The sequence below is a fragment of the Nicotiana tomentosiformis genome, chromosome 12 (genome assembly GCF_000390325.3).
Source record: "Nicotiana tomentosiformis chromosome 12, ASM39032v3, whole genome shotgun sequence".
Lineage (NCBI taxonomy): Eukaryota > Viridiplantae > Streptophyta > Magnoliopsida > Solanales > Solanaceae > Nicotiana > Nicotiana tomentosiformis.
In genome coordinates this window covers 135,407,433-135,429,801 of record NC_090823.1, presented here as the reverse complement: position 1 = coordinate 135,429,801, position 22,369 = coordinate 135,407,433, and positions in this window count along the sequence as shown.

Sequence of the window (22,369 nt, the reverse complement as noted above, 5' to 3'; positions counted from 1 at the left end):
CTTTGGTACAGATCTTGAATAGTGTTTAGCACACAAAGTCAGTCTTTTGGACAGATTTTTGGTGAACCAAAATGTGTCCCAAAAGAGGGACTTTATTTGCCTATTTAAGGGGTTGTTATTTCCTCACTTCAAGGACTCTATCTTACACTTATAGAGATCTTGAGAGTTGCTTGAATACACATATAGTTGAACAAAACATCAGCAGCTGAATACTTTAGTAAGCTGAAAATTTTTGCGCTTTGTGAATGAATCTTAGAGTGCAAACTTTTAGAAAAGTAGAAGTCTTCTTTAGAGTTAGTTCTAGGTTTCTTCTCTAAAGTTTTCGGGCTGTTTAAACATGATTTGCTGCTGGATTTCTGCTGATTTTGCTGTTGCTCTCTGTTGTTTTCTGTTGCTGAGCTTCAATTCCTCCCCTTTTGTATTTATTTTCAGCTCTTCAGGTAACCTTCTAAATATTTGTAATGCAAGCTCTTTTTCTTTAATAACAGATGATGAAAAGTTGAGCATATTTAGATTATATGTCATCTTCAATATGGACGGATGTCAAAGTGTAACCTTGAAATCGAATCTGGTAGTTTAAGTATTAAATCCATGATTTTGTTTAATTCCTTTTTTTTTATATATATATTTAGCTTAATAGCTTTCCCTATGTTAGTTTTCAAGTAGTATTTCCTAGGTAATGGTAGCATTTCACTTAAAAATATAAAAGTTATATAAAGACCTTGGAGTAGGCTAATAAACAAAAAAATTTGTTTGGTTTTTGCCATTCTTTTCACTGTAAAGTTTTAGAAGAATGCATAAAGATCTATTTCTTATTACTTTACTGTTTTAGTCGTAAGGTTTCTGTTGTGGTTAGTTTTTCGTTATCTGAATGCTTGTTGTTCCTAATTTTTATATTTCTTTACTTAATCACTTTTTAAATGTTGTTCTTGATTTTACTATTTTTTTTCTAATTTCTTTTAGTTTCGTTTAAAGAAAAGCAAAAATTATCTCATAAGTTATGTGACAACAGTGTATGATGCATAATGGGCTTTTGGTTAGTTGTTAAGCTATTGGGCCACAGTGTTAATTAAAATTAATATGATTGGGCCAAATGGGTTAACCTGTTAGTCTATTCTTGTTTTCAAACCAAGGTGGCCTATTTTTCTTTAATAACAAAATTGCCCATTTTCTTTATATAGCTAATTGGGCCAAATGGTTTCATTTCAGCCGGCCCATTTTGTATACAAAAATTGCAGCAGCCCAATACCAATAAAATTCAAGAGTTTGCCCATTTTCTTTTAATAACAAAGCTGACCTATTTTCTTCAACCAATCATTCAACTGGTCCAACACCATGAAATAACAACAAATACGAGTTTGTCTACGTTTGATATCATATTTAATTAGATAATTTCAATGTCATATCCTTGCCTCTTGAATAGATAATTTAGTAACTCAATCACTTCTAGTAAAATAATCAAACGCTAGGAAATTTTAGGTGTGTTCCAAATATTGACCATGTGCTCATACACGATCCTTGGTCCATGTAATTAATAAAAAAAATGGCTGCGTGTGCATTCTCGCTCCTTGACCCTTTGTTTAATAAATTATGCTCTTCGGTGATTAATTACATTTAAACCATGTGTACCGACACGTATCTTGATTTAGTATATATAATTAAATAAAGACCTTGTGTGATTACACGCTCCAAGGAAAAATTAATAAAATTTAATTATTAATTTTTAAGCGGCATTTGACGATAGTAATTCAAGGCTAATATAATACACTTTATCCAAAATTAATTTAAGCCAACTTTAGTTAATAAAAGCGACCGTGCTAGAACTACGGGACTCGGAAAATGTCTTACACCTTCTCCCCGGTCAACAAAAATCCTTACCCAGACTTTATTTTCGCAGACCAATAATAATAGAGTCAAATCTTCCTTTGACTAGGGATTCAAATAAAAGGTGACTTGGAACACCAACAAAATCAATTTCAAGTGGCGACTCTATAAATAAAATAATCCCTGCTCAATTTTGTCACTTTAATTGGAAAAACCCTTTAATCCACATATTATTTTGCGGGTAGAAAGGGGGTGTGACAATGAGTCTTCTGAAACTTGATCTTGAGTCTTGACTGGTTCTTCATGCGGACTCTGATCTAAACCTTGACGCTCGCTATCTATTGGCGCTAGTTCATTGTTCTATAGCTTCTTCTAATCAAAACAGGACTCCAATGCTCGTGGCTTCAGTCATGTCTTGAGCATTCCATATCTTTTCAACTGCTTTTGCATTTTGGATTCATCTATTTTTTCTTTTCTTTTATTCTAAATTGTGGCTTCTTCTTTTGGTAATCTCGAACCTTGTTCCTCGAGGTAAAACCTACTCAGACACCAAAACAAACAAACGAACGAAATTTTTCTGCCCCAGTTTGCACTAGGAAAATTTTGTGACTTATTGTAACAAAATTCTAAACTACTTCTTTATTGAAAGCAATAAAGGGTCGGGAATGGTGTACCCCGAAAAAAAATAGATACTAGGGAATGGAGATCCTATGTCTAAAATAAAAGAAACTAGGGAGTGGAGACCCTATATTGGAAAAACGACTAGAGATTGGTGTACCCTGATACTGGTAAGGAAATGTAACCAGGGGTTGGTACCCTGTATTACGAAAAAAGAATGTAATCAGAGGTTGGTACCCTGTAGTACTAAAAATAATGTAGTCATGGGATGACGTCCTGTATTACTGAAAGGAAATGTAACCACAGGATGACACCCTATATTACGGAAAAGAAATGTAACTAGGGGTTGGTGCCCTGTATTACTGAAATGAAAATGAATCCCCTCGGCGAAAAGGTTCTACCTGGGTTAAACTGCGAAAAGCGAGTATGGGCAAAAAGTACTTCTACCTAGAATATGAGCTGGATCCCCCTAGGCAAAAAGTTTCTACTTGGGTTAATCTACCAAAACCAGCCTGGGGCGAAGAGTACTTCTACCCGGAACTATGAGCTGGACCCCCCCATGTGAAAAGCTTCTACCTGGGTTAAGCTACAAAAAACAAGCCTGGGCGAAGAGTACTTCTACCCGGAACTATGAGCTGGATCCCCCTAGGCGAAAATATTCTACCTGGGTTAAGCTACGAAAAATAACCTGAGCGAAGAGTACTTCTACCCGGAACTATGAGCTGGATCCCCCTAGGCAAAAAGGTTATATTTGGGTTAAGCTACGAAAAATAACCTAAGCGAAGAGTACTTCTACTCGGAAACTATGAGCTGGATCCCCCTAGGCGAAAAGGTTCTACCTGGGTTAAGCTACGTAAAATATCCTGGGCGAAGAGCACTTCTACCCGGAACTATGAGATGGATCCCCCTAGGCGAAAATGTTCTACCTGGGTTAAGCTACGTAAAACAAGCCTGGGTGAAGAGTACTTCTACCCGAAACTATGAGCTGGATCCCCCTAGGCGAAAAGATTCTACCTGGGTTAAGCTACAAAAAACAAGTTGAGCGAAGAGTTCATCTACCTGGAACTATGAGCTGGATCCGCCTAGGCGAAAAGGATCTACCTGGGTTAAGCTACGTAAAACAACCAGGGCGAAGAGTACTTCTACCCGGAACTATGAGCTGGATTCCCTTTGGCGAAAAGGTTCTACCTGGGTTAAGCTAGGTAAAACAACTTAGGCGAAGAGTACTTCTACCCGAAACTATGAGCTGGATCCCCCTAGGCGAAAAGTATTTACCTGGGTTAAGCTACGTAAAATATCTTGAGCGAAGAGTACTTCTACTCGAAACTATGAGCTAGATCCCCCTAGGCGAAAAGGTTCTACCTGGGTTAAGCTACGTAAAACAACCTGAGCTAAGAGTACTTCTACCCGGAAACTATGAGCTGGATCCCCTTAGGCGAAAAGGTTCTACTTGGGTTAAGCTACTATAAACATCATGAGCGAAGAGTACTTCTACCCGAAACTATGAGTTGGATCCCCCTAGGAGAAAAGGTTCTACCTAGGTTAAGCTACGAAAAATAGCCTGGGCGAAGAGTACTTCTACCCGAAACTATGAGCTGGATCCCTTTAGGCGAAAAGGTTCTGCCTGGGTTAAGCTACGTAAATCAATCTGAGCGAAGAGTACTTCTATCCGAAAACTATGAGCTGGATCCCTCTAGGCAAAAAGGTTCTACCTGAGTTAATCTATGAAAAACAGCCTGGGCGAAGAGTACTTCTACCCGGAACTATGAGCTGGATCCCCCTAGGCGAAAAGGTTCTACCTGGGTTAAGCTACGTAAATAATCTGTAATAGTGATGTATGTTGAAAATAAAAGAAAATAGAGATTTTGCGAAACTCACCTTTGTTGACATTCATCCTTTAGGAATCGCCATTCTGCATTACTTTGTTCCTTCTTTAAACAAAGAAAAATTATGAGTTTTAAAAGTGGTGGTCGGTTTGTGGCCTTGATGTCTTTGGCATCTTGACTTTGTGCTCATCTTCTTTTGATGATGATTTCAACCTACCACTAGATGTTTCCTGAATACCACTTGCATTTCTGGCCCCGAAGAGCCTTTGTCTTTTCAAACTTTTACATGACGGTTGGTCGCATGGGACTTAAACTTTTCAACTTTATTTTACCTTTATGGAATTTCACTTTCGACTTCTTTCTTCCAAAACTTTCAATTTCATAGCATTGGGGAATTTTTGGCTTTTCAAACTTTGCCAAAACGGTTAGCCACTTGGGACTTAACCTTTTCAACTTCATTTTTCCCTTGTAGGAAATTTCAATTTGATTTCCTCCTTTCGAGAGTTTTTGATTTAAAAGTATCAGCCACCATGGCCAGTTGGGGTTGACTTGATGCCCCTGCCGAGGTTAGGTGCCTCTTTTTTACAAATTAGCTTATATCAAATGAGAGCCTTGTAAATCAGTCTTACCATCCCTCTTTTTCTTAGTTTCGGAATAGAGTTAGACCGAAAGGGATTCAAAGAAAAGCAAACAATGGAATGAACAAATGAATTTGGACAAGAGGTATTCCTTTCGAGGAAAGGAAAGAAGGACTTATCTGGAGTACATGCAGATTTCAATGAACATGACATGCCTTTTAGACTGAATGCCTGATCTGTGTAAACCGTCCGACTCTCAGAAATGCATCACAACTTTTGCCTCGAAATCGAGAAACCTTGCCCAGGACTATGTCGATGCCAATGGCCATGAGGATCCTCTTTTAGATTAGTGGCGCCCTTTGTGGGTCTTCACTAGTTGACCTCTCTCTTCTCACCATCGCCTTATAGTGCTCCTTGCGAGTTTTCACTAAAAAGACTCTCTCATTTTAGTTTCTTTACTCATCATTGCCTGACGGTGTCCATGAGGGTTTTCACCAATAAGACTCTAATTTTATTTCTCTCATTTTGGTTGCACCAGATCCATGTGACTGTATCCTCCAATTTTGAACATTCTCATTGATTGATCGGAAGGATTTGAAAAGCATTTGGGTAAAAGGGATTTGGATTGAATTACAACTTTGGAACCTTTAAGGCTAAACCATCGCCGAACCATTGTAACATCAACCCCAGTTTCAGTTTTTTTTTTTTTTTTTTTTTGGAAATGTGGATATTTATTTTGGTGTGATTGAACCCAAAGAGAGGCTTCCTACGTATCCTTTCGGAATCAAGTCGAACGTAGTTCAAGGAAACATGAACTTGTTTGGATTTTTGTTTTGTTTTCTTTTGTTTTCTTTTTCTCTCTCTTTTTATTTTATTTTTGTCTTTTTTATTTTTTTTGCTTTTTTTTATAATAACTTTCAGGTTCCAAAGAGGGTAATAAAAAAAAAGCCGGATCAAAGGGTTTGCAAAGGGTTGAATATTTGGATAGTGTGAAATAAAGCCTTCTTCATCCAAACCGGAGAATATTAATGATATATAGAGGAACTAACATAGTACCTTTTGACTACACTTGCGTTGACAGTTGTTGCAAGGACATTTCCTTCGATGTTTCCCAGGTACAACGCTCTCTTTTGGCAGTGCTCTCATTACCATGTATGGACCTTTCCAATTTTGAGCCAATTTTCCTTTAGCTTCTTCATGAGGTGGGAGGATACGTCTCATAATGAGTTGTTCTATTTCAAATTTCCTGGGCCGCACTTTCTTGTTGTAGACACGGGCCATTCTTTTTTGGAACAACTACTTGTGGCAAATTGCGACCAATTATTCAGTGTCAATTATTAAAATCGGTTCTTGACCCAATCTTTATCCTCAATCTCGGCTTCAACAATGATCCGAAGAGAGGGAATCTCAACTTCTTCCGATTTCATTTGGATCTTGGCTTAGGCCTAGTGTTCCAATTCTTTACTTATTTTCTCACAAGCCTTATCTTCAACACATTCTGCTTCTTGATTTATTATTTCGAGGTCTGACGGTGTTTTAGGATCTGGGCATGAAATCTGCAAGCATGTCATGTTATTAAAATCTGCATTAACAGAACTCAAAAAGAGAATAAGAAAGGTGACAAGATTAAGAAAAGAGACATTCCTAGGCAATGAAATATTAATTTCATTTAATTGATTTTTTTTTTGAATTTTAAAGATATAAGGGTTTTCATCGTAAAGTAAGACAATAATGTAAAACATCTGGATTACACCCTGAAATAATTTGCACGCAGAAAGGATAGCAAGACTGGCTACCGAGTCTCCCGTCTGATGGGGGACTTTCAGGTTGGGAGACCGTTTTTCTTGCTTTTCTTCTGTCTCAGAAAGGGATGAAATGGCCTTTAGTGCCGGATCAAATTACTCATCTTCACGGATCATTCCGACTACTGGCCCATTGGTGTGAACATGCAAAGGATTGTTCATCATATTATGGGCTTCTTCATCCCTAAGCATTATTGCCTTGACCTCGATAAGGTCTTCCACTGCTCTCTTAAGAGTCCAACAATATTTCGTATCATGTCCCACTACTCCAGAGTGGCATTCACATCTAGCATTAGCCTTGTGCGAGGGGGACTCAGGGTTTGGCCGGTTCGGGACTACTAGCAGCAGTAGACCTAGCTTGACTAGATTTTGGAACATGCTCGAGTATGATTCACCGACAGGGGTAAACTGATTCCTTCTAGGAGGTTCTTTTTTTTTTTCTTTTTTTTCCTTTTTTTGAAATATTTTTTTTCTTTTTTTTCCTTTTTTTTGAAATATTGTTTTTTGATTTTTTTTCTCTTTTTGTTGTTTTTCGCTCTTTGTTTTTCTCTATTATTCTTTTGTAACTCTTTTCTTTTTCACTCCAATTATTGTTTTTGTTCTTTCTTTGTTTCGGTTTATTTTTTCACTCAATTTATTTATGGCTTTGATCGAATCAGATGAGAATTGCCTACGTATCATGGCGCCGCATGAATCAGATCATTACGTAGTTTAGGAAGATTAAGAATAAAGTAAATAAACTAAACTCATTTTATTTTTTTGGATTTTGATTTCTTTTTCTTTTTCTTTATAATTTCCGAAAGAAAGACTTATAAAGAAAAAATTTTGGATTTCGATTTTTTCTTTCTTTTAGAGAATATTTGAAAATAAAGACTTCTTGAAGAAGAAAGAGAGTTTTTTTTTATGTTGTTTTTCGAAGAAAGACTTCTAAAGAAGAAAGAAATTTATATATATTTTTGGATTTTGATTTGATTTTCTTTTCGAATGAAAGACTTCTAAAAAGAAAGAAAATATTTTGATTTTATTTTTTTTAATTTGGGATTTTCTAAATAAAGAATTAAAGAAAAATATTTTTAGATTTTTGAATATTGGGGGCCGAAACCGATGAAGTTTGCCTACGTATCTCACATCCGGTGAGAATCAGACCCGCGTAGTTCGGTAAAATCGAGTTTTTTTCTCTTTTGATTTTTATGAAAATTAATCTTTACACCTCACGCTAGACTATTACAAAATCTTAGTAAAAAAGGATTATGTGTCCTAAACTAGGAGAATGATTTTTTTTCCGGTTAATTCCGCTAAACTAATTTTCTAAAGCTAGTCAACAATGCAAGAAATCCTTCCAAATGATATAACAAGTAGCACATAAGTGAACATGATGGTCTCAAAGAGGATACCTGTCTTATACGGACCCGACCCTTGTGCCGAGCTTCGCTAAATCAAATGCATGTGATGCAAATAAAGCGAACATACTAGGGATATCCGGCATGAGGTTTGTTCTTCTAGGTTTAAATCCTATTGGAGAAGGTATCTAGACTGGCTTACTCGAGCGGACGACTCGAGCCGAGGAGGGTCAGCGTACCGGTAACATTGCTTTCTGGCTTAGCTGGTGGTGATCCCCACCTAAAACATGTGTGACTAAAACTCCTTCATCGGGTGACAAGCACCTCGGCTATCTCAAAGAAAGCGGGCTATGTCAAGCAAATGCCCAATTTTTATTTTCAAGAAAACTAAGAGGGGGTGCGTGAGAAGACAGTTTATATGTACAATTTAACAATATCAAAGCGGTAAAAGCGAACAAATAGCACATTAGGCCCAAATAAATCACAGTATATACAAAAACTAATAAAGCCAAATAAAGTAGCTTGAATTCTTGAGAATCCCCAGCAGAGTCGCCATAGCTATCACACCCTTTTCTACCCCATAAAATATATGTGTTATGGATTATTGTGGGTTAAAGAGTTTTTCCAATTAAAGTGATATTTTAAAAGTAGGAATTATTTTATTATTTAGAGTCGCCACTTGGAATTTGATTTTTGGGTGTTTCAAGTCACCTTTTATTTGAATCCATATTCAAAGGAAGATTTGACTCTTTTATTATTGGTCTGCGAAAAAAAAGTCCGGGTAAGAAATTCTGTTGACCGGGGAGAAGGTGTAATTCATTCCCCGAGTCCCGTGGTTCTAACACGGTCACTTTATTGACTTAAACTTGGCTTAATTATATGATTTATTACATGTTTAAAAACCTAGAGTGCATTTAATCTTTTACCATTTTTAATTAATTAACCGCTTTTATTGTTTATGGAAATTATTTGAATGAGTCGCGATGTCGCACCGAAATTACCGTACCGAAGCCGAAAATTTTGGTATATGGTATTCAATATTTTGGTATTTGGTTTAAGTTTTAAAAAAAAAATTAGTATTAGGTATGGTATTTGTTATTTAAAAAAATAATACTGATACCGCACTGAAATATATAATAAGTTACACAATACACATATTATTGATTATAACATATTAAGCTACATAATACTTTTCTTTGGTATGCATGTTTAGGGTGTTCCTTCTCGTGTATTTAATTGCATCTGTTGGATTAGTCCTTGTTGTATTTTCTAACTTCAACAATTAGCTCTAAGAAAGTAACAAAATAATTTTAATAATTAAATTTATTCTTTTATGTACGTTTTTTCTCTCTATAGGTTGATACTTGTTGGTTTTGGACAAAACATTTGTCAATAGTCATATGAGCGTAGAACATTTTTATTTTTATATTTGTGAGTACTTAATTAGGAAATTTACTGTTTATGCCTCTATGCACTAGTTAATTATATTGAAACCGCACAAATCGAAGTTACCATTCCGAATAAACCGAAACCGAAACCGAAACTGAAAGAAGAAAAGCCGAACCATACCGAATATAATTAGGTATGATATTGGTATAGCATATTAAGAAACCAAATACCGAAAATACCGAACCGAAATATCTAAATCCGTACCGTATTGACCGAGAAACACCACTAGGCTGAGCTCTAGGTGCCATCACGATGCTTGTAGTGGGATTTTGGGTCGTGACAAGTTGGTATCAGAGCTCTAGGTCCATAGGTTCTACGAGTCACGAATGAGTCTAGTAGAGTCTTGCGGATCGATATGGAGACGTCTGTACTTATCTTCGAGAGGCTACATAACTGTTCGGAAATTTCTACTTCTTTCATTCCTATCGTGCGGATTTGTTGATTGTAGAATTTGAGCCTTTGTATCCCTATTCTCTCACAGATGGTGAGGACACATGCTACCGGGTTAGCTGAGCAGGCATCCGCACATACTACTAGGGCTGCAAGAGGCACAGGGGGCGAGGTAGAGGCTGAGGCTGAGGTCGAGGAAGGGCACGTGCCGCGACTAGAGCACCTGTCAGAACAACAGTTGAGGAGCCGCCAGTAGCTCCAGTTAGGGGACATGTACCAGAAGCACCTGTTGTAACCCCGGACTTTAGGAGACTTTAGCATAGTTCCTGAGTATGCGTGGTACATTAACTAAGGCGGGATTGATCTCCGTTGCACCAAATATTCGCAGATTGGGGGAGTAGCCCAGACTCCTACCACAACTCCATAGCAACAGGTTCATGTTGGTCAGGTTCCGAATGTAATACCGCTACAACATGTTATTCCGGTTCGGCCTGAGGTCGGACCAAAGGCATTAGAAAAAGAACAAAAGAGACTTGAAAGGTTTAACATGTATAGTCCACCTACTTCCAGTGCAACAACTACAGAGGATGCCCAATGATTTCTTGAAAATTGTCACCGTATTGTCCGTATCATGGGTATTGTGGAAGTGAACGGAGTTGTCTTTACTACATTTCAACTGTCAGGAACAACATATCAGTTATGGCAAATCTATGAAGAAGGAAGACCAGCCGATGCAACACCACCAACTTGGGCTCAATTTTAGGAAATGTTCTTGAAAGAGTTTGTTCCCTAGACTCTCCGAGATGCGTGGCGCACAGAGTTTGAACGGTTTCATCAGGACACTATGACAGTGTCAGAATATGCTATCAGGTTCTGTGAGTTAGCCCGTCATGCACCTATCTTGGTTCCTACAGTTAGAGAACGGGTCCGCAGATTCATTGAGGGGCTCGATTATGATATTAAAATATGCATGGCTTGAGAGTTGCAAACTGATACTCCATTTCAACTAGTAGTGAAGATTGCAAGGAAGATTGTGGGTGTTTTAGTCGAGGAAAGGGAGTCTAAGAAGGCCAAAAGGTCTCAAAGATCTGGATGGTTCAGTGGATTTTACTCTTTAGCTAGGACCCATTATAGCGGAGGCTCGAGCAGTCGGCCAGCTCAGTCCGCACATCAGATTACTCGGAGTGCTCCAGTAAGTTCTTACAATGCACTACCGGCATGAGATTCCTATAATGATTATTTCAGTTATCCAGCACAAACTTAGTACGAGCAGCCGCGACCTCAGATGGGTTGTTATGAGTGTGGTGATGCTAGGCACATCATGAGAGATTGTCCCAGACTTGGGAGGGGTGGATTTCATCAGAGCACTCAAGCTACAAGCTTTATTCCAATTAATACTCCACGTGCATAGTCAGCTAGAGGTGGAGGACAGGCGGGTAGTAGGCGCCTAAGATGTGGAGGCCCGACCCGTTGATATAATCTCTATGATTTGGCTGAGGCCGATACAACATATGGTGTCGTTACAGGTACGATCTCGATTTGTTATAAAAGAATATTTCCCCTTAGTTGGATTCAGATCTGAATATTGAGGCGAGTCCTCCTATTATGCTCCGCTTATGGGTGAGCTTCGTAAGTTTGTGACTTACTTATATGTTTATCCCTGTTGGGAGATTTAAAGATGTGAGCCCGTGTCTGTCATTTTATTTGGTACACCATTGAGGACTATAAGTCCAAAAGTAATGTTTATTATTCACTACAGTGGGTTTAATGTGTTTCGAAATAATTGATTCCAATTTTTATGAATTATATGCCCTACCGGTATGAAGGTTCGTTATGTGTTATGAAAAAAAAAATGTTTACAAAATTTATTGAAAAACAATAAAGAAAGAAAAAAAGGAAATTAAAAATTTCAGTAGGCACAATGTGCAAAATACTTGTGATACGGAGTTAAGGACGAGATCCTCGCATTGATTCTTATATGATGTGAAACATTTAAATTGGGCTACAAGCCGCAGTGGAAGTTATATAAGGACGAGGTCCTTGTGGTGAAATATTTATGAGTTTAAAAATTCTCCCTTAGTGAAATTTAATCTATACAATAGTATTAATAGGGAGTCATGCATGTTAGGCTTATTTGATAATTCTTGTATATTTTTCTGCATATTCAGCCATTTTGTGCTATAAACATTGAGTTTTAGCCTATGAGATGAGTGCCCAAGTGGCGTTAAATGTGACTTATTAATCCGAGTAAGTAACCATGAGGTCTTCATGCCTCACATTCTGTTGTCAGTGTTGTAAAAATTCAAAATGAGGTGGTGGTTAATATGAGATTTATTGATGATGCTGGAATTAATTATGAACAGCTTTTAAGACCAGGGATGTGGTGATGGGCATACATATGATGTGCTTCATGTCCTGATATCATTATGATAATACAGTGCTTGTAATGCTGAGATTAGTATTATTGATATATACCTTGTGGTGTTTTGTTGGGTTGTGGACGTGTTGTTAGGAGTTGTTTTGGTATTACTCTGGCAGGTGGATATGCACAATTACATGAGAGACTCTGCAAAAATTTCTGAAAAATTTGGGAGTTAGTAAACATTTGGGGGATTGAGACGTGCAAAAGAAGAGATAAATTATGTTATGTGTTTGAGGGCGAATGATCCTAAGCGGGGAAGAATGTAACACCCCAGAAAAGTTTTGAAGTACTTCAATACTATCAAGAAAGTTGATGTGTGCATAGGCACGAGTTACTATAGCCAGTTTAGACAATAACCGTGCGTTGTTGTGAAAATCAGGCCATTTGAAAATGTTTGGAGGGTAAGAAATTGGTCTTAAAGTTTACAAATATGGATAAAAGAAATAATCTTAATTGAGATGGTGTTGTCGGTCTTATCTCAAATGCGATAATGTGGGATCAACCGTGAGTATATGTGTAAAAGTAAAATCATCAATTTGGTAACCTCGGAATAATTCTTAGCACGTTCGAGGACAAACGTTTGTTTAAGAGGTGGAGAATGTAACGACCCGAGTTGTCGTTTTAAGAATTAACACCCCGTTCAGTAATTTAAGGTCTCGAGCAAATTTTTAATAAGTATTATGACCCGCGGGTGTGGTCTAGTTTGATTTTCGGAAGATTCAGAATTTAATTAAAAGAACAATTCTTATTTAGAAGAAAACGACCAGAATGGAATTTCGATGATGGGAATAGCTTAATTACGTCAATTATGACTTGTGTGCAAAATTTAAAGTTATTCCGGATTGATTTGATACGTTTCAGCGCAAAATATAGAAGTTGGAAGATCCAAAAATGCATAATTCGATTCGAGGCACGATTCGTAATTCAGACATTTGTTTGACGTGATTTGAAGCCTCCACTAAGTTCGTATTGTATTTTGGAATGTGTTGGTATATTTGGTTGAGGTCCCGAGGGACTTGGGTATATAGTTTGGGTCATTGGTTGAATGATTAGTAAAGTTAAGAAATTTAGGAGTTTGACCATGATCAATATCGGGTCAAGACGACCTCTTTTCAGTATTTTGAGTGCGCGAGCAGGTCCGTAGCGTGTTTTATAATTGAAATTCATATATAGTTTGTGTCCGGGAGGTTCCGGATGAGTTTCGGCAGTGCTGAGGCAAAAAGGGAAGTGCGGACCTCAGGGGAGTTATGCGGACCACACAATTTTGGTGCGGCCGCACTCATGTCCGCAAAGGAGTGTGCGAACCGCACAATTTTGTGTGCGGCCGCACTCAGGAACTCTCAAATTCGATAGTCTGACTTCGGAAGCTTATAGCTTTTGATCCACAAGGAATATTGAGATGATTCAAAAATGAAGGTTGTAGCCCTTCGTGTCGTCATTTGGACATCTGTAGAGAAAGTTATGTCTAACATAATAAATCCTAGCAGTGCAGTCACCAAGAGTGCGTGTGATGACCCAAAAGGTAATCTTATGTTTTAGAACTCGAATCTGCGCTCTTAAGCCTTAAAAGTTTTATTTTTACCCTCCTCAATTTGCGTGCATAGTCTGGGCAGGTTTTCGAAAAGCTTTTATATTGAAAATTGATGAAATTAAGAATTTATGCCTTAAAAGTTGATTTTAGTTGACTTCGATCAATATTTTTGGTAAACGGACCCGGATCCATGTTTTGACGGTCCTGGTAGGTCCGTATCGAATTATGGTACCTGGGCGTATGTCCGGAATCGATTCGGAGGTCCCTAGCTCAAGTTATGAACTTTTGATGAAAATTAAAAGTCTGAAAAATTAATTGTTTTTAAGAATTGTTTGGTGTTTGGCATTGTGAGTGCCGGGTCCGTATTTTGGCTCCGGAGCCCGATATAGTTTCATTATGATATTTAAGACTTGTGTGTGAAATTTGGTGAGAAACGGAGTTGATTTGATGTGATTCGGACATCCAGTTGAGAAAATAGAAATTTTAAAGTGTTCTTGAGAATTTCATTTGATTTGGTGCTAAATTCGGAGTTCTAGTTGTTATTTTGGTGATTTGATCATGCGAGAAGGTCCGTATGATATTTTTAGATTTGTGTGCATCTTTGGTTTAGAATTCTGAGGGCTCGTGTGAGTTTCGGATAGGCTACAAAGTAAATTGAACATAGAAATCATAGCTGGTGTGCTTAAGGTCTGCAGACTTCGCATTTGCGAGGTCTGGCTCGCAAATGCGAGCATCGCATTTGCGAAGAAGCTTCGCATTTGCGAGAAGTGTGGTTGGAAGGGGACCTTCTCATTTGCAAAGTTCAGGATCGCAATTGCGATCATCACTGGCCGCATTTGCGATGATGGGCTGGGACCGGGATTCTCGCATTTGCGATGGTTCAATGTTCGCAATTGTGAACAAATGGTTTGCATTTGCGAAGGCAGTAGAGATGCGAGGAGTTCTCATTTGTGATACTTTTCTCGCATTTGCGGGCTTTGCATTTGCGAAGCCCATGTCGCAAATGCGACATCTCCAGCTGATCAAAATGACTTTTGGACGGGATTTTTGATTCATTTCCCAAATCTTCAAAGCCTAAAACACAAGAGGCGATTTTCCAAAGACCATTCCTTCCCCAAATCATAGGTAAGTGATTCTAAACTAGTCTCTTTCAATCTTTTACATCTTATAACAAGATTTCAACCTTGAATCTAGAATCTTTATGGTGAAATTAGGATTTTTGGGTAGAACTTAGGAATTTCAAAATTTGGGGATTTAAACCTCGAATTGAGGTCGGATTCCAAAACCAATTGTATATCCGGACTCGTCTCAGAATAGGTGTTCGGATTTCGTAAGTTTTTCCGAGATTTGAGACGTGGGTCCCACTGCCGAATATTTTAATGAATTTCAGATTTTATCCGGAAAATTAGTAAATTCATATGGAATTAATTCCTATGATTCATATTGAGTATATACGAGAAAGAGGCTTACCATGATTTTTGGCCTCCCATCGGCCCTTTGACAAATCACGCCATGAGCGCTCGGTGTATGTAGAGGTCGAAGCCAGGTCCCGTACCCAGTTCTTGAGGTTAGGAATTACACCGGGCATCCAAGGAACTGCTGCATCACAAAAAAGGGATATCAGTGAGAAAGAAACGAAGGGGCAAAACAATAGGAGATAACAACGAAGTTACACTTACGCTTCATGTTCAACTCCTCGGGAAATGGCATCTTCTCGGCCGGTATTAGGTCCGAAGTCTTCACTCGAACGAACCTACCCATCCAACCTCGATCCTTGTCCTCATCTATGCTCGAGAATAGAACCTTCATAGCCCGGCGCTGAAGTTTTATTAACCCGCCTCGAAAGAGGCGGGGGCTGTACAATCGAATTTGGTGGTCGAGGGTGAAAGACATCCCCTCGATTTTGTTCACAAAGAAACAGATCAAAATAACGATCCGCCAAGAAGAAGGATTAATTTGGCCTAGGGTTATTTGGTATTGATGGCAAAAATCAATACTAACAGGGTCAAGAGGACCTAACGTGAAAGGGTAAGTATACACACTTAAAAACCCTTCAACATGAGTCGTAATATCTTCTTCGGGAGACGGGATTACCACTTCTTTGTTCTCCCAGTTGCTATCTTTTCTTATTTGTTTGAGTTTCCCCTCGGTTATCGAACACAGATACCTCGTTACTGGCTCAAATCGGCCGAGAACCGACGAGCCTTTGTCTACCTTAGAATCGGAGGAAAGAACACACGCCTCGGGAACACACTCCTCAGGCTATGGCTCTACCGGTATTTTGTCGGCGGCAGGCTGTGAAGAACAAGCTTTTTCTTTTTGAGGAACGGTTTTTTATGTTTTCACCATTTTGGTTTTGAAGATCGAGAATAGAAATAGATGACAAACATGTAGGGGTTTGAAGAAAGGTTTTGCAGTGAAAACCACAGAAGGAAGATTTTGCAATAAAAATCATAGGCTTGCAGATAAACTCAGAAGATGCGAGAAAGAACTTAAAAAAGTTGAAAAGTGGAGATGTAAAAGTGATAAATGGTAAAAAGAGAAGCTATTTATAGATTGGGGAATGACGGTTCAATATCAGCAGTGGCCGACCACCATCTGACACGCATTTAATGCCTTAGTAAATGGAACCGACGGGACAACTATCACGTACGACATGGTCGGATTCGATGCAAACATCAGTATTTATCTGATCGAGCCATTGGGAAATCATATCGTTTCTCGCGACATCCTTCCCAAGAAACGAGGGGACTATCTGTATACGGTCGAAACCGATTTCAGCCTTCGTACGACTGGTCGAGATGGGAACATAATGGACCGAAGAGCATCTTCATAATTTCGGGATATGATCCGAAGCCGGATTACCTATCTTCTAGTTTCAGGGACCGATCAATACTAAGCCCGAAGTCATTATCGAGTTCGAATCCAAATCGAACCATGATGTGAAGCAACGTTATCGAGCTCGAGAGCCAAAGACCGACCAATGTTGAGCCCGAATCAATATCGGGCCCCGAGTTAAAATCAAGCTCGCTTCACTATCGAGCTCAAGTCAATATCGAGCCTATAGACAAGAGCCGTTACAGCCGCACTAAAGGAGAGAATCTCGGTAGGAAAAAGGGGGAAGTTGATTTATTATAGTTCTCCACTATATATTTTTAATTATATCTAAAATAGGATCTCCCACTATAAGAGGGATGGCTATTATCTGTGTAAGGGGGCATTGAGACATGAAGAAACCATAACTCAGATACTGTGCATATGCTCCATATTAAGAAATTATCATTTTGAGCTTTATACATTATTTTCATCTTGCTCATTCATAAATCATCCTCCCTTCAACCTTGTTTGTATTTTCATTCTTGATAGTCAATATTCGATATTTCCTCTTATACGATTTGCGTCAAGTTATACCGCGTACCCTTAGAACTACGTATAAATTCAACTCTATGCATTTTTCGGGTAAACAAAGTTCTAGACAGTAACTATTTGATTTTGATTGAAAGTATAAATTTGTTTTACATCTAGGTTCGCATTTCAAACATGTTAAAAAAAGATTTAATTTCGATACTCTATGACCTGAATTAAACGAATGTGTACCTTCCCCCACATTCTTCTTCTTTTTCGATCTCTCACTATATTATATTTTTTTCACCTTTTTTAGCATATTGCTTCATATTCCTTCTTTTTTATTTATTACTTGAAAAGATATATATTATTGTTCTAATTTGATTATTTATATTTCGTTTTCAATCTCTTTCCCTTCTATCCTCTCCTAAGCAAAGGCAATTTTCTAATGTCACTATCTCTAGTTTCTTCAAATATAAAATTTGTTTTATCAATAAAAAATATATTAAAAAAATATCGAGAGATATCTTGCGTAATTCTTTCGCCTATTAGACAATTATTCAGCATTTTTAAGATTGACAGATTCCAACTACTGGGTGTGCTTCATTAAATCAATGTTTCTATAACAAAATCTCGATCGATCAAGTTGATGTAATATGAATTTAATGAAAACGATCAAGAAGTACCATTCGAGAGAGACAGATTATTGTTCGTTAACATTCCAGCAACAAACATAGTGTCAAACATTAATTACTATGGTTATTAATGGCCCACTCCAATATCCTTATGCTTTTCCCAAATGACGAAATAGACTGGCTGGCACCAAGGAATATGGAAAACAATATAAGTTAAAACAAAGGCACATATACAAAGAAAGTTGCAAACAATTGCTGATAATTCATCACTCTATGCTAATAAACTCACTTCAAAATTCTTATGTAGTAACCATAACAAGAAAGCAACAAATTAAATGATCTAATATGAAAAATTCATGAGCATCAACTATCAAACATAGGAAAAGGTAAGCATAAAGTGAAATAGTAAGAACTCTAGTTCATATGAGAATTCAACAAGACTAACAGAAGTATATATATATTGAATATTCGGCAAAAAGGGCTAAGATATTAAAAGGGAGGGATAAAACGGGTTAGGAGCGCTGGGGTAGCAAACCATGTGGCATCTACCTGATCAAATATTAGTGCCACATAAGATTAGATGTTCACTTTGGACAAACTTAAACGGAAAAGGATATATTTGAACCAATAGTATAATGAAAGAGGTATATTTGGACTCAAAATATAACGAAGAGTATATTTAAACCTTTTCTGATAGTACAAGGGTATATTTGACGTTTTCCGTTGAATATTAATTTATCTTCTTTTTCCTTTTTGAACTTGTCTCATATTTGAGTCCTAAGAACGAATTCATCTTTAATAGGGATACTTTACCGTCCAAGTGGGACAATGCCGAACATAGGATGGAAAAACCAAAAATACTGAAAAATAAGTGTGCATAAACAGAATTCGTATCCATCATTATAAACAAATTGTGAGTGCAAAACTTATAAAAGTCGACCCGATATTCCGCTACACGCGAGGTCCGAAAAAGGACCGGACCATAGAAAAAGTAAAAGAGAGAGGATAGAAACTTACTGTAGTGAAGTTCGAAATTCGAGAGGATAGAATGCAAAGGTATTTGGAGGAACTGCAGGTAACTTTGCACCGTTTCAAAGAATGGACTTTACAGTATGTACCTCGAGAACAAAACAATGAGGCCGATGCACTTGCAAATATGGGGTCGATGGTCGAGGAAGACGAGATCAGCTTGAGGACTGTCGCTTAATTGTGCTTGTATGTAACGTATAATAGATTATTTTGATTAGTTTTTTGTGGGGATGGAGCACACATATACATAGTTTTCTTCAATTTTTATGCAATTTTACCTGTTTATAAATATTAACTGTCATTATATTATTTTATAAAATATTAAAAATTAAATACCTATGTGGCTTACGCCCCACTGAGGTGTATTTAAAACGCGCCGCCTTACGCCCACGCCTTTTAAAACACTGGCGCTAAGTGATATTTTTGTTACCAAAAATAGTTTAGTGCCTTTGGTGTAATAAAATAAAAATTCAGTGACCATCCATAAAATTAACAATAAAAGTACAATATTCCACATTTTTTATCAAACTAAAGTAACAAAAGTGTAAATTTGTTCTGGATTTCAACCGGGAGAAAGGGCCAATAAACTTGACGCCGAATTGGTAGGGATCAGTTCCTCTCATAATTCAACTCAATGAAAGCAAAAAAGTTAATTTTGAAATATATTACCTAACGCCTATATTATATACATATTTTTGTACTAATTAAGTGAGACATTAACAAGAGATAAAATGTAATTTAAAGAGAGATAAATAGTAATTTATTATACAAACAATATAATTTAAGCTATTAAATGTTTTCCAGCATACAAAAACATTAAAAGCATGAGCTGTGACTTTGTTGAAGCTAGAATTAACATTTGTAGCTATAATATTTAAATATATTTATTGTAGTCCAATGTTAGGAGTTTATTTTATTTAGGAGATTGTAATACAATTAGGAGAGTTGTACTGGGTATACAGTCTTTTACCTTTACACTACAAGAAAATACTTATTTTGTGGGGGTTATTTTGATAATTTGTGGCGGTTTCCGACCCCAACAAAATGAATTGTGACAGTTTTTAAAAATGCCACAATTATGATTGCCACGAGCAATATTGCGACGGTTGTTTAAAACCTCCACGACAACCCCCACAAATTGAATTTGAATTTGTGACAGTTTTCAAAGACAATTAGTAGCAGTTTATAATTTGCACAATATGATCCCAATGTTCTAAACAAATCATTTGTGGGGGTCTATAACCCCCGTAATATGATATTATTATTTTTAAAAAAATAGTGGATTATAGCATTAAAAAACTATTTTATTGAATAACTTATAACGCAAAAATAAAATTCCATTACAAATAACCATAATACTAAGCATAAGAAGCTCACATCTTTATCAAACTAAACTAATAATAACTCATGTAAGGTAACTCAAAAAGTTTACTAAACGGAATGGTAACTTAAACATTATCAAATCTAAAGTGCTTCTACAATTTATAAATAGATAAAAAGTACTATCTATTTGCTTTGTGATTTGTATTGATGCCACCCGATGATCCTCTTATTCCGTAAGTGAAGTAAACTCACCATCAAGCTGAAATAATGAAATAAAAATATTTGATGAGAAACTTATAAACCACGAGCATTTCAATAACAAAATAGGACTAGTAAACTAATACTAATTAGTTAAAGGCAGCATATTAGTAATGAGAAAGTTCTCAATTCACACGAGCCATTCAAGGGTGGTTCTACTACATCAATGTAACGACCTGACCGGTCGTTTTGAGTATTACAACCACATTTTCCCATTTACTACTCAAATTGGGCTTTACAGTTGTTGTGTGACTTGCCGGGGAAATTGGTTCGGGTACGGTGAGGTTTTGGAATGAATTGGAACATTTAGTTCTAAGGTTTAAAGCTTAAGTTAAAATAGTGATCGGATGTCGACTTATGTGTAAACGACCTCAGAATTTAATTCTGATGATTCCAATACCTCTGTATGGTAAGTTTGGACTTAGGAGCGTGTTCGAAAAATTATTTGGAGGTCCGTAGTGGAATCCGATTCTGAAAATTTGAATACCTCCGTTATGTCATTTATAACTTGTGTGCAAAATTCGAGGTCAATCGGACGTGAATTGATAAGTTCCGGAGTCGTTTGTAGAAACTAAAAATTTTAAAGTTCATTATGCTTGAATTGGGGTGTAATTCATGGTTTTAGCGTTGTTTGAGGTGATTTGAGGGTTCGACTAAGTCCGTATGATATTTTAGGACTTGTCGGTATATTTGGTTGAGGTCCCAAGGGGCTCGGGTGAGTTTCGGGGGGTTAACAGATCATTTTTGACCTTGGTGAGATTGCTGATATTTGTTGCTGCATTTTTATGATTTTCTCTTTCGCGTTCGCGAGTGGGCCCTCGCGTTCGCGAAGAGTGTTTTCTGAGTGTGAGGTTTTGTTCTTCGCGTTCGCGAAGGGGAGGACGCGAACGCGAAGGTATCGTCTGTGTGTGCATCACGAACGCGTGAGAGGTGTCGCGTTCGCGAAGAAGAGTGAGGCAATTGGGGACCCCGAGTTCTTGTTCTACGCGTTCGCATTCGCGAAGAGGAGTGAGGCGATTGGGGACCCCGAGTTCTTGCTCTACGCGTTCGCGAAGGTCTGAGCTGGTAAAGCTTTGCGTTCACGAAGCCGTGGTCGCGTTTGTGAAGGGTAAGATTTGCAAAGCTTCGCGTGCGCGAAGCCACGGTCGCGTTCGCGAAGAGTTAAATTTGTGGGTAGTCGAGTTGTGCTTCGCGAACGCGAGGGACCTGTCGCGTTTGCGAAGAAGAGAGGCCTCGACAGAAAGTTTAAGTTCAGAAAATGGGATTTTTAACGATTTGGGGTTCGGATTGAGGCGAAGTTTGGGCGATTTTCAGAGGAAACAACGGGGTAAGTGTTCTTAACTCCATATTGGTTAAATTACCCGAATCCATGGTTATTCTTTTTATTTAATTAGTGAATTAAGTTAGAAAAGTTTGAAAATCCTCTTAGTTTAAATTGAGGATTTGAAGGCCGAGTTGTGGTTGGATTTGAGTAATTTTGGTATGGTTGGACTCGTGGTTGAATGGGAGTTCGGATTTTGTAATTTTTACCGGATTTTGAGACGTGGGCCCCATAGGTGATTTTTGGGGCACAATTTTGAATTTTTGGAAAATATTAGTATTTTGATATGGAATTAATTCCTATAATTTCTATGGGCTGAATCAAATTATTTTGACTAGATTCGAGCCGTTTGGTAGTTGATACGCATAATGGGATTTCTGGAGCATTGTTTAGCTTGCTCGGCATTGGATTTGGCTTGTTCGAGGTAAGTAACTCTTCTAATCTTGGAGTTGAGGGTATGAACCTTGAATATATATATTTCATGAATTGTTGGGAGGTGTTGCACATGCTAGGTGACGGGCGTGTGGGCGTGCAATATAGAAATTGTGACATAATTGTTTATGTGGAAGTTTGTAGTTAAATGATCTTGGCATTTTCCATGCGATTTTATGAGTTAAAGAAATTGAGCTGAAAAGCATATTAAAAATCATGTTGAGGCTATGTGCCAGTATTATTGGG